Raw genomic sequence first — 17,917 nt, 5'->3', positions numbered from 1 at the left:
ACCACCAGCAGGGTGGACGCACGGAGGGTCTCAGCACGGTCACAACACTGCTGCATCCATGCTAGTGGACTCCTGGGCTTGGATCCAGGGCCACCAGTGGCGCCTGAAACCTCTCAGCTGCACTAGCAGCAGAACCAGGTAGACGTTGATCAATTTAACCTTTTCACTTTTCACTACTTGATTTTATCATGCAGCTTCCGGAGGGCTGCTCATAGCTTGCTTATCTTTCTTGGTCAAAAGTAGTCCTTCTTGATCTCCACAGCTCACAAACCAGATCTCCAAGGGACACGGTGCAGACAATGGCAGCACCTGGCAGCACAGGGGGATCAGGAAGGCTTCGCAAATGAAGCAATCCAATGCATTTTGTTCTCTTGCCCAACCGTCCTGCAACGGGAACCCCACCTCTCCCACCCAGGCATTGAGTGGGTCCATAAACACTGTGGGTGGAAGAAAGGAGGGCACATCACTATATCTTCCTTCTTAAGGTCTAGAGTGATAATTCACCGTCCCTGCTAACAGCAGGTGAGGGAAATGTATTCTTGCACTCTAGTCTTTGTTTGTCCTGTTACTTTTAGTCAATTTAGGTATCCACATAACCTATTCAGCGCACTCACTTCCATGACTGGAGAGAGAGAAATGCTCTGGTACAGATTCAGGGACTGGATTCCACAGCTGCTGGTTCCATAAAACACCTGAGGATAGGTGTATGGCATAATTAATTAGCCTTATTTTTTTGCATAGGACATAGAAATGACAAAAAGATAAATGAAAATCCCCCCCTTTTTTTTTTTGTAAAAATGCATTGAAGAGCAGAGCGATTCTGCCTTCGTTGTCACATTTTGGGCACTGTGCAATTCCTATGCCACAGCTACGTGGGAGCTTCTACAGCATTACCAAGCAAATTTACTGAGATTACCATTTTTACAATGGGTGACCAGAGAATTAATACAGATGACGCATTTAATTTATGTGCTTGACATGAATATACTATTTAAGTCTATTTAAAATTAGAAAAGGAGCCTGAGACTTTCTTTACTTCAGTTTTAGTTCATGGCTTATTGCAAGAAATAAATTCTACTGTTCAATTATTTACAATCCTAATGCTGTTGCTTTCCTTTAATTGCTGAATATAGATAATATTTTATTTATAGATAAATATATATTAAGTTTATTCAGGAGTTAGGGGAGAGCAATAATTAAATACAGAGAAAATATCTGAATAACTGCAAATTAAAGAAATTAATAATAACTGAATTATGTTTATATTAGTAGAAAAATTATATCCTATTTGTGACTAAATTCTGCCAATAATATAGTACTGCTGTCCTCATATTTTGCACTACAAAATTAACTTGTCACTTCTGCAGTAATTCTTTATGAAAGATGTATTAAGGTCATGTCAGAATTTCTAAGTAATCAAAAGTATTTCACAAAGGCAATGATTAAATGTTAGAAACTAAAAAAGAATCTGGACACAGGATTATTTCACCAGCGATGTTTTTGGGCACTGAATCTGAGCGTGCTGGAATGTGTTAAATATTAACAGACAAGCGCTACGAAGGGATTAGCTCGGACTGTGAGCAGGTGTGGCGAGAGGCAATCCCTTCTTGCTGGGTCTGAGTAGAACTGACAGTCCAATACTTTTCCATACCTCTGAGGTGAGAGCAGGAAGGTGGATGCCTACATTATATTCTAAACAGACAGGTATTTTTTTTGGTCAGAACTTAAAGTAAGTTGAAATAAGAGGAATTTTTCCTGTTCTTAGCACTGTTCCCCCATTTGGCAAGTCATAAAACGTTGTAGATAAACATTATTGAATATATTTTTTTATAAATAAACATTTTTTTATTTTACTTGGCCAAAAAAATCTCAAAACTGGTTTATGATGGCCATTTACCCAGGAAAACTAATTAGTGGGAACAAGAAGTAGGTTCTAGCATGTGGGGGGATGTGACGGTCTCATGAGTTTTCAATTAATCTTTGTCTGCTGTTTTGATCTTCCCAGGAGTGTCATTTCAGATGGAGTTACCGAGATGCTGCAGCAGTGTCTTGTTAGTATCATCCATGCTGTTAGAGTTGTGAAATGACCCTGACCAGCTTCTACAAACTAAACTGTAACCGGGGCTGGATCTGGTAGAGGCCAGTGACTATACTCAGATGGGTTATTTTGCCACAGGGATCCCCCTTGGGAGCCATGGCTGGTGCCTGGGTGCAAGAGGCTGCTGGTTCTCCAGGCTGCTATGTGCTGGTGGCACTCAGATTTAAGTACTTCTCTCCATTTTTGAATGGCTAAAAGCTTCCTAGGTGACTAAACATGGGTCACACGAGTTTTCGTAAATCACAGAATCACAGAATGGTTTGGGTTGCAAGAGACCTTCAAATATAATCTAATCCAACCCCCCTGCCACGGGCAGGGACACCTCCCACTAGACCAGGTTGCTCAAAGCCCCATCCAAACTGGCCTGGAACGCTTCCAGGGATGGGGCATCCACAACTTCACTGAGCAACTTGTTAGTGTCTCACCACCCTCACAGTAAAAAATTTCTTCCTAATGTCAATACCGAAGTTTGCGCTCATAGTCAGTGAAGGATTATCGTGATCCAGAGATAAGTAGAAACTTAAACTTCAGCAGAAACATCTGAGGAGCTTAACCTGTTAGGCCGCCTGGGACCAAGACCTGTGCTAACTGCCCTGGGTGACCAGCCAAAAGAGGACTGAGAATGTCAAAGCAGGAGACGAGCTCCAGGCCCGGCCTGGGGACAATCACCCTGCTGAAGGCACATCTGTCTTTGGAAAGACTTTTCAGCCGCCCTTTTGCAGATGTACCTATGTATTTGTGTCAGCTGGGGGAGCAGACTGCTTCTCACAGAAAGCAATGAGTCAGGAAAGGGCCAGGCGATCACCAGAACACAGCAAAATCAACACACGAAAATGAATATCAGGCTAGGAAAGGAGGCTGGAAAGTGGTCTTGCTTCCATATGCAGCTATTTTAAGACTGCTGCTGGAATAGTGTGCTGCCAGGGAGGATGTCGGGGGGGGGGGGAATTCAAAGGAAGGACACAGAAAATGATCCAGAAGGGGGAGGGGATTCTTAGGATGCAGAAGGACTGCGTTACTCACTGTTCAAGGAAGGGTGAGAGGTCTTACAATCATTTTGGATGAGTATTTACACATGAAAAAAAAAACAACCCGCTGGTTTGGGGATTACTTTTACAGGCACGACTTCGTGGGAAAGAGGGAGGAGAAGGACCTTAATAGGGCTGCAAGCTATTGTCGGCACCGGCCAGGGCTGTGCGTTTGCTTTGTTAGCGATAGAGGAGCAACACCCGCGCGTTCCCCCTTCCTCCCCCGCAAGGCTGCACAGCTCCTCCAGCCCCCGCTCCCCCGTCCTGCAGACAGCAGCTTACCAAGACTCAGTAGCGAGGAGCTGAACTCTGCCAGATAAACTCAGCCTTGAAATAGGACACAATTTCCTTGAAGTAAGGAAATTAACAGCTGGAATGATTTACCAGGGGAATTGCGCAGGCTCTTAAAATGAAATTAAGTGTCTTCCTAAACTGGCTGTCATACAGCTGCAGAGAACAGCTCTACGTCCTCCTGTTTATACAGAAGACCGGAGTGCATGAATGCAGGGGTTCCTTTCACCTCTACAATCTATGAAAGATACACCTGACATTTATAGATACTTTGATTCCTGATCGTGCTGACTTTGCAGCAGTGTGTCTTCCTGACCTGACCCAAGGCAGGATGCGGTGCTGCTCTATTTGCTACTTGTCAAATTTGGCAGATTACAGGGAGGAGGGAAATTAATCACTTGCAAAAAAAAAAAAAGAAAAAAACGTATTTTCCTCACTTTTTTTTTCTTAATGTCAATCAGTGTGGCAGCTGATTAAAAAATAAATGGGGGCAGAAAGAAAAGAACCAACACCCAGTACAAAATTTCGCAAGCGTTTGGTCAAATTTTCAAAACAAATGTGTGGATGTAGAGAAATTCTACCTTTGCAGGCAGAAGTACCCTTAAAGAAACAGGTCACTCAGATCATAATAACCAGTTTGCATTTTGTTCAGCTCCATCCCTTTTGGTGTCAGCTGTGCCACAGCTGACAGATGAGGACGCACCTGGAAGGAACGGCAACGCCGTCATCCCCTCGGCTTTCTTCTTTGATCCTCATGCCTGCTGTCTATGAAATGGTGGTATATCACCTCTGCTTTACATACCTGCTGGCTAAGCCTTCATGTGCATTCAGAGCAAGCTGTCTTTCTGGGGCATGCCAGCTGCAATGCAGAGTAAAAGGAAAGGCAAACAGGCACTTAAATGGGCTTTGAAGCCCTCATTGCGATGCAGCGAGAATAAAAGCCTCTTTGCTGCCAAAAACAAGAAATCAATTGGCAGTGGTACAGAGTCTCTCTTTTCGCTGTATCCCCCTGCTTACACTCACACCTTTACTCCGCTATGTTCCTCCACAAATTGACACCAGTTAAGCACACGTCGTCTGGAGCTATTACATGTCTGGCCTGGGAGAGCTCCCTGCTCCTCTCTTCTAACTCACCTTCCAGCACGGAGGTGGATGCGGCACGGAGATGGCAACACTTCCCCATACCCCTCTGCTCGGTTGTGGTGCAAGGATGGGTGCCGACTGGGCCAGAGGCACCACCGGGATCCGGCTGCTGGTTCCCCTTCCCGCTGGTGGGTTTTGGCCACAGCGCTGCCATGGGCTGGCTCGACAGCTTTGGCAAGGCAATTCCTGTCACGGAGCCTTTGCTCCCCTCCCCTCCCTCATCTTGCAAGCTCCTCAGGTCTTGGGTTCTTTTCTTTTGCTGGACGAGGTACAGTATTACATCAAATAACCAATAAATAGCCTGTAACAGTCCACGTTGCTCTGTTTCTCCCCTGGCTGCATACCTAGCACCTCTGCTACCTGATGGTCATCCATCCTAGTCAATCCAAGCAGGCTCCTGAGCACAGGACCACAAGTGTCTAGCCTAAACCACCCTGACCCACATTTTGGCTGAGCTAGTGCTCCCCCAGAGCCGCTTCCAGGCACAATCTGGCAGGGAAGGCAGCAGGGTGGCTATCGCTGGCAGTCAGCGTGCCTACAGCTGCCTCCATCTGCAAGCCAGATGGCGAACTGGCACGGACACGGGCTGTCCCCCAGCAGTCGGTCCTGATGGCCAGGGAAGCTTCTGGGCACGCTTCATTTACGAGTATAGAGACGCGGACGCGGTCAGCATGCCCCTGAGTCCGTATAGCACCGACACAGCCAGCACCTGTATGCGGCTGTACCCAGAGAGCGGATCCAACAGAGGCACTCACTGTTTTTTAAAACCAAGCTGGTCTGAACTCACAGCCCACGAGGAGCAGGAGGTAAAGCTGCTTCATATCCATTTTATCGCTTTCATTCCTCAGCTGTTCCAGAGGCTGGAGTTCTCTCTGACATAATTAGGGCTCTATTATTCTGCCTATAACGTGCCCTGTACCAGAGCTCATGGCACAGTCCTTGTGAAGAAACCTTGATGGCAGTTGTCCTCTATTGCTAAAATATTTCTGCAATCATACCCTTGGCTTTTCCTCCATTCACTGAAGAGGCTGGAGTAAGAAAGCGCATCTTTATGTTGTACAAAACATACCAGAGCATTGGGAATAGCATATAATGAGCAATAGATGTGTCTTAACTTCATGGGTAACTCTTGAATAACCAGCTGGACAAAAATCTACATTTAAGTGCTCCCAAAGTCTATAAGCTTTGTACTCCAGACAGATTTTGCATTTTGGTATTCTTATTACTCAGCTTTGTACCTGAGGTTGAGAAGCAAGGAAATGTGGAAAATACAAGGTAATCCTAACAGCTATTTATAAATCACCCTAAACTATGGAAAACAAGCTTTCCCTTGAATAATGCTTGCACCACCTTTTTCCAAGCAGCTGCGCAAAATCATTACACTTTGCGAAATTAATATGTTTGCTTGACTTTGGAAACAATAAATTGCACATATCAGCATTTTGTTTTGATAACTTAAAAAATTATTATTATCTCCAAATGCCAATTTCTAGGTTATGACTAATGGCAGACAATTTCACTTCGAAAATGGCCAGTTTTTACTGTAAAAGCCCGTAGGTCTTAGTGGAGGGCTTGGGTTTATAATGAAATCTAAAAATGCTGGTTTTGTTACTTTGCATCCCCAAGCCGGAGGGATAGTTGAACTAGTTTCTCAGAAAACCACGCTGAGGCTTGTGAGATAAAAAATCCGACCACAAGATGGCATCTCATTCTCACAGTAACGTTCAGTGATGGGCAGGAATATTTCTGAAGAGAAAATGAAGCGGCGATGAGCATTTCAGTAAACCAAAAACCATTTTAGACAGGGCACTGGCTCATAGTGCTGCGCATCGTGGCAGAGGACTGGAGCAGCAAAAGATGGAGCAAACCAGCATCTCTTCCTCTCACCCCACCCAAACTGCAGTTTCCTCCATTCACGGGTCCTAATGACAATTTTCGACCTAATGTTTTTCATTGCTGTAATTAAAAAAAAATAAATAGAAAACCCCGAATCCACCCTGAATATAATGCAGGCACTTTGAGGCTTTTAAAGGGAAGATTGCTCATTAAAACAGATTTCAGAACCTTTTGATTGTGAATTACTCCAAAAGACAATCTGTGGCTGATTTCCTTGATGGCAAAATACTTCGTCATTCTCAAGGATTAGACAACCGTTTTCTGTAATTCTTCATTTCCAGTACATGCCTAATATCTACGGTATGCTTCCAGTTATCAGAGTGATGAGACACAAAATAAGGCTATGGGCTCAGCTGAGAATTACTTTAGTAATATTACCGTGGGGAAAATGTGACTGGCTCTGGAATTGATATAGTATGAAAGCTAAATTCAAAAATACACGCATTTTAGCTGACGCTGCTGTTTAAAACAGAAATCTTTAGAAAGTAAATGTCTTTTATTTCTTATGTGCCCTATTAAATAATACCTTTCCAGTCTCCAAGCACTGTATAAATTAAGGACCCAATACGTGAGTGTGGATCCTCTCCAACCTCAGCTGTTTCCTTTCCCCGAGTAATGCCATGTCCCTCTGCACCAGCAGCAGTGCCCCAGGGACCCCAGTGCCCTGGGGGATGTACCCCCAAAGCGGAGGGAGAGGCAGCAGCATCATTGGCACATTCACCACCATCTGGTTTTGGCTGGGGGATGAGGGACGTGGCAAGGGAAAAACCGGTTGCCGGCTAGCAAGAAGCTGCCTGAAATCTCCCTCTTGGCCTGAGTCATGGCTCTCCGCGCTGGAGGCGGCCAGGATTACAGGCAGCCCTGAGAGCAGAGGAGTGAGGGCAAGCAGGCAGAAAGCAGATGTGCTGCAAGGTGGGTAGAGTGGCCTGTGAAATCCCCTGAAACATCAGTCTATTTGGACAAGAGAGTGTCTTGTGAATCACGGTCCCTCCGAAGGCTGTTCCTCTAAGGGTGCGTGTGTACATCAGTCCTTGCTCAGGTACACTGCCCTACTTGCGGCCGCTGTTCTGCCTGCTCTGAAGTGAAATATCTTGTCAATGTTCTGTAAATCACAACCGAAGACAGCAAAAATGCTGTATCCAGCTGAAACTGCAGGGAGAGTTTCAGGAGTCAGGCTGCTATCATCTGTATCGGATTGACAGCACCTCTTCACAAAATCTGACGTGGGATCTGTAATGACCATGAGAGGTCATGAACCCACCACAATGGCTCCTCGGGAAGACAGCACCGTGTTCCGCAATAAAATGCTGAGGCTTCAGCTCATCTGCTGAACCATGAATATTGACTGCTGCAGCACCTTTGTCTTATTGAAGGCTTTCACTAATGCATTGGACAAGTACCCTGCTGCAATTAGCATCTGAAATCTAAGAAACAAAAGCCCAGCTCTCTTCAGCTGTGGCTTGGAGAAACGCCATATCAAAGTTTTCCCAAGCTCTGCCCCTTTTGTAGCTGCATAAGAGGCTCCTTGTTCCAAAACATTAAGTGAATGATTGTGTGCTACTCCCATGTTTATTAGGGGGAGGCAACACTTTCCAAAGTCCTGTCCGTTCCGGAACAGAAAGAACTGTGCAACAAAAAAAGAAAACATTATTAGAAGTGTTCAGAAAATATCAGAGAAAATATAATTGAAATTGTCCTTTTCTTTCACACGTTGAATTGTGTGTCATTTTTATCCAACCTGTTTAAAAATGGCTCTGCTCTGTTTGCAGTGGGAAAACATTAACGTAGACAATTTATTCAGAACAATCACTTATTTGAGATCTGTTATAGTCAGAGAGCTTCAACAAAGCCTGTGTCATCAGGGAAGCTCATAAATGCTATTACATATCTGCACACACCTAAAGTGACTTCCTGACACACCACTGTCATCTGAATGGCTGCAAAAAATATACTTCAGGACATACTTCAGAGCTGAGAGCATCTTGCAAGAGCTTCCCCAATTTAAAACACAGAATTGAGGGCATTTTTAATATAAAATTTATAGGAAATTTGTACTCAGAATTTTTAATATTTTGTTTCTCCTAGTGTGGCTTAATTTCAGCTTTTCTCCTCTGCACTGTTTTCACCCAGGAGAGCCATTGCTCCATCCCATGCTGCACCAAACCCCTGACACTTGCAGAAAAGCCTACCTTGAATGCCACTGTGCTGGCAGAGCTCCCCAGAACTGACTACTACTCAGGTAGACATGGCTGCTTGGCCTACACACCATGAGCCTGAGCTTCCAAAGTCAGAGAAGGAGCAAGACTGACCCAGATTTGAGATCTTTCCACATAGTTGTGGGACCAGCTCCTTCGTTTACTGACACCTGAGAGCTGTGACTTCACAACAAAACTGTTTAGCTCTGGAGATTTGCTCAGCTTCTACCTCTGTCACCAAATCTGGGAACACACTTGAGTTCCGGTACCTGAACTAGAGCAAGAACCGTGTATGAACTGGCCTCTCTCCTTCATTCTGGTTCCCACAGGCAGAACGATCAGACAAGAGCTGCAATGTATCTGCAGGTAAGTACAGGTGCAGCTTCAGTTTAAACAGCTTAAACTGCAGGTTTCCCCAGTTTCAATTATATGAGTCCATATCCTAAAAGACAGGGGACATATGTGGCATATAATACATGCAGGCCTCTCAGATTCCAAAATAAGTGGATCTTCGCTAAGGTTATGCAAACAGTGCAAAGAGATAGATTAAATAATAAATGCAACATGTACTTCCCTCATTTAGTGTTCCTGCAAGTTGGAACTGGATCAAGATATTCACACAAGTCCCATAGCTTCTCTTTTGACCATTACATGTCTTTTACCATGGTAAGGTCAGTGTACCTGACGTGGCAAGTCTTGTGGTTAAAAGATGTTCCCATTCGTCATACTTCCCACTGAAAGAGCCCTCCTGACTTTCTTCTCCCATTAACTCCAAAACTCCTCATGGGGCTCCATGTGGTACAATCTGCTCCAGAGCTGTGACCAGCACACACTGAATACTATATTCAGTGAGACCTCCCAGGGTCCAGTGTAGCCATGATAGCCAAGCCTTACCAGGAATCAGAGTTAATTCAGATTTGCCGGTCATCATAGGGAAAGGAAGGGAAAGGAAGCCATACAATGCACAGACAGTATAACCTTGGCAATGCTGCCTTTGTAGCTCCAGGTTTTATACTGGTATCACAAAATTCTGTCACAGATTACAGTGAAAATCTTGGAAGCCACAGGTCAGAATACCATCTTTCCTACCTACCTATGGCTGCAAGCTCCAGCAGCCTGCCAGCAAATACTTACTTATTTAATCGAGTTTCTTATTTTAATCTAAAAAGCCATCCTCCAGACACATTTCCCTTGCAGATGTTTTATCTAGACACTGATTTCTACAGACAGCTTGTATTTTTCCTTTTTTATGCATCTATTCATTTGTGGTATAAGGCTTGCAAAGGTTTTAATATTTGTTCTGTTTTCACATGGTCCATAAGCACATTATTGTGACACAAAATAAATGTTTCGGTTCAGAATGTATATAGCCCAGGGACAGATCACAGACACAGATGCGCCTCAGAAATACGCCAGAGACTGGTAACATTCACTGTTTGCTTAGCAAGAAAATTTTCTGCTTACAGTAGATCCCTCCCACCTTGGCTGCAAAATTTATTTGAAAAATGGGATATAGGAGACGGTAAAAATGCTATGGTTTGGGACTAAAGAACAAATTTAAGACTTGAACGTTCCTCTGGTTCCATGACGAGTGGGTCCAATTAGTTAGTAAAATCAGTAACATCTCTTCAAAACGATGTGACGGAATTCTTATCAAATAAGTATTGGTGGCATCATGGTACACAGAATAAACACACAGAGGCAAGATCAATTGGCCTCTGATCTTCTCTTTACCTTATCAAACAGGGAAAGGTAGCATCACAGTGCCAATAAAAGAAGTAATACTCCAATGGTGCCATTTCTACGTCATGTCCACCACATGCCATTAAGGAGATACAATGATGTCAAAAGACCACTTTAGATGGAAATTAAGAGAACTTCCCTCTGTTTCACTTCCAGCTGCCCCTACTACGACATGATTTCTGTATTCAGACTGTAGTTTTCAATCCAAGGTGCAGGTGCTGTTCCAAAGCGGCAGTGAGGATGTCCTGTACGATGCTCAAGGGATGGGAGTGGTGACAACAAATTCTGTGTAGGCTTCTGCACTCATCATATAAAACCAGCCTGGGTCCAGCTGGACACCACTGGATACAGATGGAGGGATCAGACCATGAAGCCCAGCGCTCTCATATCTGAAAGTGAGGTATGAAGACATTTAAATGAATGCACGATTTAGCCTCTAAGCATCCACTGTATTTGCACAGTGCCCAGCACACAGGACTTCGGAGGCTCTAGGGATCAGAAAATAATAATATTTGGTTTTTAGATAGGATTTAAATAAGCACTATAGAACTATTTTAGCAAATAAATAAATATGCATTAATGTGCCGGGTAGCTTCCTCGACTCTAAATGAAAATGACCTAATAAAAATATCCAAATGTTTAATTCAACTCACGTTTTAATCTATGTGACTTAGAAAAAGATTATCATGTGGCCATATTATTTACGTATTTTTCAGGCACGATTAAGAAAACATAGTGATTGGAAAAGTATCCCAATCGGGACAGATAACATTTATGTGATACGTGGGCTGATTGGAGATTGAAAAGTGCTGTTTGTTATGCTACAGCCAGTTACGAAACAAATGATCTGGCTCCAACATAAACTGTTAAACTGAAAACATGCCAGAGGGAGACAGCTGTCAGTACATTAAAAAGTCATTTTCTCAGACAACAAAGACTTAAACCAATCATTTTATAAACATATTTCTTTGCCCAACCAGATTTCCGTAACTCTAATGGTTCGTCTGCTGCATGGAGAAATAAAGTAAGTTTTCGCTTGTATGATTTGTCAGGAATTTCTACTTGGGAAGAACAGATGGTGCTAAAAAATTGAACAAGGATAACAGCATTGTCAGGCTTTCAGCTACAAAATCCATTCTTTCTACACACATTTAAAATGGAAGCAATGCATACCACAAACCTTTGACCGTGGCCAATCCAGTTTGCATTTAAATGACACTGTTTCCAGTGTCAAGTATCACATTTTGGAGTCCTTTTCTCCAGGTTTGTGGCAAAGGCTTTGGATTACAAATAAGAGACATGGCCAAACTTGCCAGTGCTGTAAACTGCTATATCTCTATTAAATTTGTGGATGTAGGGATTTATACAGCAAAAGGATCTAAAGCCACACTTTCCAATCTATGCCATGCTTCATGCTGACCCAGGTGACTGCCTGGACAGGTCTTCAGGAGGCTGGCCCTCCAGACAAAGCTCTGAGCACTGTGTTTTCCCCAAAATCATTTTGCACTTTTGTAGCATCGTCCAAGCAATTATTCCTGGATCCCCCCACTGTCTTAACTCCTTTTCTGAAATATCACCTCTATGACCCTCAGCCAGCTAAAGAAACCAGAGATCCTGAATTACTTTGTCCTTCTGCACCTGCATAGTCAATAGCCTAGAAAGTAAAGGTAGCACTCAAGTGTAAAAGCCTGAAATCACAGCCCTCTCACTTCAGAAAATAAAGCAAAATTCATCACCACGGTAATCCACTACATGGACTGCTGTGGGTTACAGTCCCAAGAATCACGAGTACTGAGGGGACAAGAAATCTCAAGTTCACTAATTCAAGCCAGGGAATATATGAGAAAGGAATAGGGTGGCTTTACAACCCTGTTAATGTCTGTGCTGGCATGGAAAATCTTGAGCTGACAAGCTATTGCTGGATAAAATACATTCATTTACTTTGCCTTTTACTCTTGTTCAGTGAGCCAAGTCTTGACAGAGCTATTGTCTCTGCTTTTATGTGAAAGTTATTTTACCTGTTACTTTTCTTAAAGACACAGTTCCTGCTGTTGTTTTGTAGAAATTCTTTTTCTTTTCTTTTTGCTTGCTGTTCTTCCCTTTTTCCCTTCCTTTCTCACTCTTCTTTTTACCCTCCTTTCCTTTCTTTCTTCTGTCTTCCCTCCCCTCTTCCACCCTTCCTTCTCTCCTTCCTGCATCTAAAATCTTAGCTTGCTGCAGAGAGAAAAATGAAAAATGACCTGTATGGATGTTAAAGACCTAGAAGCCAAACATTAAGAAAAAGGAACACTCCAATATATTTATTTCTGAATTGTATAATTTGCAGCCAGGTTTCTGTGGGCTTTGAAAACATGGAACTGATAATAAGGTCACCCACTAGGATTTAAAACCAGGGCTGTCTCTACAGCACAGTACTGAGAGTGGCAGGTGGCAGCCTTGCACAGATACAATCTGTTAAAGCAATAATAATGATTACTACTCAGCGCTCCTCTCCAGAAGCAGCACCACTAATGAAAATGTGATCTGCTGTAACCTAAATGTGTCATTACCAGCAACTTCTAAAGCAAGTCTATCGGCACTGGTTGCATACAACACTGGCAAGGCCCACAGCTTCTGCTTCCCAAGATACAGTGAGGCACCAGCTCCACTCTGCAGCACAGGGAGAAAAGAGCAACCACATGAACCTGCCTTTTTCTCAGAGATGAACCCCACACGTCTCGCTCTGTCTGGCTCCGGAGCAGTCTGCCCTGCGCGGATGGGAGGGCGGCTGTGCCTGTGCCCAGGAACCAGGAGCACCATAAGCCCCAAAGCTCGCCCTAAGCCCCAGCCAGGCACGGCCCCTTGGCGCAGCAGCATCCTTCCCTGGCGTCCCTTCCCTGGCCAGGTGCTGCTCACCCCAGCTGAGGAGGATGATTCAGCACCCGGTGGAAGGTAAGTGTAGATGCTGCCAAAGTCTCCAGCGTGGTGATGTCTAAACTGGAGAGTTATTCAGGGCTCTCAGCCAGTTTTTAGCATGCACCCATCCATCATCCACTCAGTCTGGTGATTTCAGGCTGGTGCTGCTGTAAGGCCCAAAATGGATTTAGTGCGCGCCTGTTTCTAGATCTGGGCGGATCTGCAGCAAGGGTGCAGGCAAACCAGAGTGCCAGTGGCCCTGCATCGCTGTCCCTCAGCCCTGCCAACCCTCTCCATGCCAGGGCTCCCGTGGGTGGCACAATGGCAGGTCCTGGCACACAGAGCACCACTGGCTCTGTGCTCCACTACACACGAGCGGGTACAGAAACAATGAGGCGATGGGCGGGGGCGCATCAGTCACACTGGCATGGAAACGCTCACATGTTGGGCTGATGTGTAAGCTCAGAGCCGCTCACCTCTGAGGAAGGACCTTAGCGAAACGTACAGCAGACACGTACCCTGCAAGCACCGGACATAAACATGCACATCCTGCTCTTACATAAAACTTGCTGTGCAACGCGTCAGTTTACACAGAAAGAATCTTTTAAAAGCACACCACTCCTAATTAAGGAGATACTCTCATAAAAGTTGTTTTGAGCATTTACTACATATAAATGAAATCTAGGAATTTTTTTTTTCTCAGCTTCTTAATATTGTTAGTGTAACCAACTAAATCAGCATAAACTACACCCACTTCCAGTTCAGACTCCACCTGGTTTTTATGATGTTGCATCACCATTGTACACAGAATTTTCCCAGGAAGGAACAAATGAGTGCAGTTAGTGCCTCTTCCCATTTGCAAGCGTACTGTCAGTAATCCCTTCTCAGGCACAAATGCACACACACCCACTGACACACACACTTTGGGCTCTTGCTGAATGGAGGTTTCTGACGCCAGGCAGGCTGGGAGGCCAAGTCAGACAGTGCAATGATGGTGGCGGTACTCTCTTCTCTGGGTCATCTACAGCGACACTCTCCTTAAGAAGTCACTGGCCTGTTCCTTGCCACTTGCTCGAACAGGAGCAGGAAAGTCAGCCTCATGGTAAATATTTACAAAGCAAGCATTCCTGTTTCCATTTTTAAATCGCTGTTTGCTTATTATATTGCCCATCCCTTTTATGGTGATATAATAGATGTTTTCTTCTGTCTCCACTTTGGTATCCCAAGTAGTTCTGTCCAGCTGCCCATGAAGACATAATCTTTCTTCTTGAATTTTGTCAGTGAATTAGGTATCCAAGAGAGAAGAGCCCAGCTGAATTAAACTGTTTCAGTGGGAGGTATACAAAAACTACATATCCTGTACAACTCTAGATGTGACATTCTTAGGTGTGAGGATTTCTTTTTGGAAAATTCAGCTGAGACCCCCCATTTGTGTTTATTTTCTTTAGAAAACATTTTTTAACCACTATGTACCACAGACATCCGTTTGACTAGTCACTTTCATATCACCACATCTTAGCCAGCTTGTGTGCTGTATGAAAATAAAAGGCTAATGCAGAAAAAAAGCAGACTAGTTTAGTTCTTCTGCTAAATATGCTCTCTTAAAAAGAGAGCGGTGAGATAAATTATGCCTATCTTAGTAGATAAGGTAGTGTCTGCATCTCTAAAGCCTCTACAGGCTTTAATAACCAAGGTACACTCTGTACTCAGGAAAGGAAGGAGTCTTCTGAAAATGATCTTTTGTGCACAGAACTATCACTCAAAGCAATGCATCCATGATGGAGAAACCACTGATCTCTAGTTTTGGACAGCCATGCTGCTTCCCTGGTTTTGCACGTGCATCTATTTCCTCTTTTAGCTACTTAGCTGCGTGATGAATTGTAACGGGATTTGTTCTGAGTGACACAAGTTAAGAGTGGGCTAAAGAAGGCGAGCTGCTACATAAATTGTGCTGTTACAGCTTTTAAGTTGCTTAAACAGCTATACTGATGAAATGTTGGTAACCATCTGCTACCAACATTTGTAAATAAATATAAACCAACCTAAATATTCCTCAACTGGTTGCTCTGTTTCAGGCACAGGTCTCTTGGTTCTGGGGGTTTTTGTTTGTTTTTAAAATTTACATATAGTTTACACACAGACAATTTCTTCAGACTGTTTAGCTGCCTGGGGGTGATTTCACTGTGCTGCTCTTCAGTACCTCTCAATGCAAATTACTCATGACTGAGCAGAGAAGAAGGATGCCTAACTCTGATTGATTATTTATTTATTTATTTATATTATTTATCAGTGGCAAAGCTATAAAACCGTAATTTCCTTATGGCAGACTGGGAAGACATTAATTATGTGCTTTCTTTCCATGAGTTCCTTTTGCAAATCTGAGCAAGTGGATTCTCTTGCTGTTCTACTTACAGAAGGAAGAGATTTCATAGCATTTAGAAGCCCTACCCACAGCTCAGTTGTGTTTGGCTCTAGGGAAATAAGAGATGGAATTTGAAAGTTCGAAACTTTAATTTTGGCCTTACATCAGGGTCAACTGTATTTTACACAGCAGCTATGGAATACTACTCATTTCAATGTATCCTTTCCCATGCATGCTTCCTCTCTGACTTGTGATCATACAGTATCTCTTTTGTTTCCACAACAGTTGCTTACTGGGAAAAATAGTATTATGAAAATTGTACTAGAAATCAGCTATTGGGTACTTCTTCAAGCACCTACCACAATAAATGTTACTCATTGACTGTTGCTATCATTTTGCACCATAGTGCCCCAGGGAAATAAAAGCTGCTTGCTCTCAGATCCGATTTCCTTTCTGACAGGTTTGTTTCTGCAGCAAACAGTACCTCTAAGTTAAGAGTGCTCAAAGGGAAACTCACATTTTGGGGAAAGTGTTTTAAATATTATGAAAAAATGAAAGGATTTCTTGATAGCCAGATTTTCCTATTAAGAGTGTTACTTTCTGATGACTGGTAGTTAAGTTTTACAACCTGATTTTACAACTTCTCCAACACATCAAGAACTGTGCACATTTCAGACATCTTTTTTTTCTTTTGTTGATGCTCTGCATTGAGTTATTATGTCTTATTGAACATGACTTCTAAATAGATTGGTGAGATGTAATATAGTAGAAATGTCTCTTGATTAATTTTTTAAAAAAAGTTAAGTATTCCTCTCCCACCAGAGAGCTAGATCAAATATGAGCATAGCTATATTACTCTGCACAAACCAATGATCTTTTTTGCTTCCAGATGACTGCAATGCTTATGAAAGCTGCCAGGATGGATTAAGATCATTCATGAATTTGTAATAAGGGCCTTAGGTTCCACACGGCAAGTATTTTGCAGTAGAAAGGATACATTGCCAAAGGATTCATCCTTGTTAACAGCATACTCTGCAGTTTTGAAACACTGGCCTTTCAGACTTGAGCAAATAATTGAATCTCCTTTTGGCTTTGTTCCACTAATGACCCATTGGAACAGGGCAGAATCCTAAAGCCAGAGAGTAAATGGGGTCTTCTTACTGGGATAGACTTCTAACTGTATTTCATACGCTACTGTATAGATGGAAATGAAAAGTGAGCCTTGCATTTGAGCAACAAATTGTTCAGGGAAAGAGGAGGAGCTACTTGATTCTCTTGCAGTGATTTGTAACAAATACTAAGATTGGTATTCATGGAGTGTGATTGGAAGTGTGTGTATGTATGTGTGTGTGGAAGTACCAGGAGAAGCAGTAAAATATGTATTAAAAAGAAAGGTGTGCGAATGAACAAACTGACCTACAGATAAGGAAGCAAACAAGATGAAGAACAAGTCCAGAGCCATAAAATAACCAAAGGCAACAAGACATTCATGACTCATGAATTTGTGAAGGGTGAAACAAAACAGTGAGGCAAAGTATCCCAAACACAATCCCATCCTAGAAAGCATAAAAAGCAAGTCCACAATCAGTTAATTTGCCAATCAAGAAACCCAGAGCCACAACGAGGACTTAACAGACAGCATCCTTATCCTCTGTGTGATCACACACATGGTCTTGGCCAGATCATTTGAACACACACATTTTAGTGCTTCTGAGTATGTGGGTGCAAAAGCATCAAGGGAGACAGTCAACTGTTTACAGAGATTTTGTTTCTAAAATCACATTGCCCTTCCATAGGATCTCATGGTAAGCTTTATCACACTCATTTCCTATGTTCTTTATTGCTTCAAGATCCTTCAAAACTTAGAGATCCAAAACCTAGAGATCCCAGGTACACACTCTTTCAACTGAAGCACACATCCCCCTGGCAAAGATGTTTGCTCCAACTGCTGTTCAGCAGCTTTAAGGTAAGACAAGGGTGGCACTGCAGAGATAGGCTTTACAAAGTAATGGCAACAGAGGGGGACTAGGCAGCCTGAATAAGAATCCACATGGATAAAATTTTCTCACATGCCGACACAGCCAGCACAAAATCTACACATCATTTAAATTCTTCTTGAGCATCTAAAATTAGGGTGTAAACGGTTTACAGACCTTTGGCTGCCCCAGTTTCATCCTCTTTAAACATTTCAGCCAAAAAGAAAATGGCAATAAATGAAGGTCTTACAGACTGCATCATCCCTTTACGGTAGTGGCAAGAACTAGTC

General features: G+C 43.1%; 1 long non-coding RNA gene across 1 annotated transcript; it reads right to left on the bottom strand.

Moving 5' to 3' along the window:
- Window positions 1-9,922: 9,922 nt before the first annotated feature.
- Window positions 9,923-12,540, bottom strand: LOC134523216 (uncharacterized). Its single transcript, XR_010073266.1, has 2 exons — window positions 12,413-12,540; window positions 9,923-10,783 (listed from the first exon to the last, which is right to left on the bottom strand). It is a non-coding gene; the product is annotated as an uncharacterized LOC134523216 (long non-coding RNA).
- Between the last annotated feature and the right edge of the window lie 5,377 nt (window positions 12,541-17,917).

The sequence above is a fragment of the Chroicocephalus ridibundus genome, chromosome 1 (assembly GCF_963924245.1).
Source record: "Chroicocephalus ridibundus chromosome 1, bChrRid1.1, whole genome shotgun sequence".
NCBI classification, from domain to species: Eukaryota; Metazoa; Chordata; class Aves; order Charadriiformes; family Laridae; genus Chroicocephalus; species Chroicocephalus ridibundus.
The sequence above is the reverse complement of the archived record's forward strand: the minus strand, read 5'-3'. Positions and strand labels throughout refer to the sequence as shown.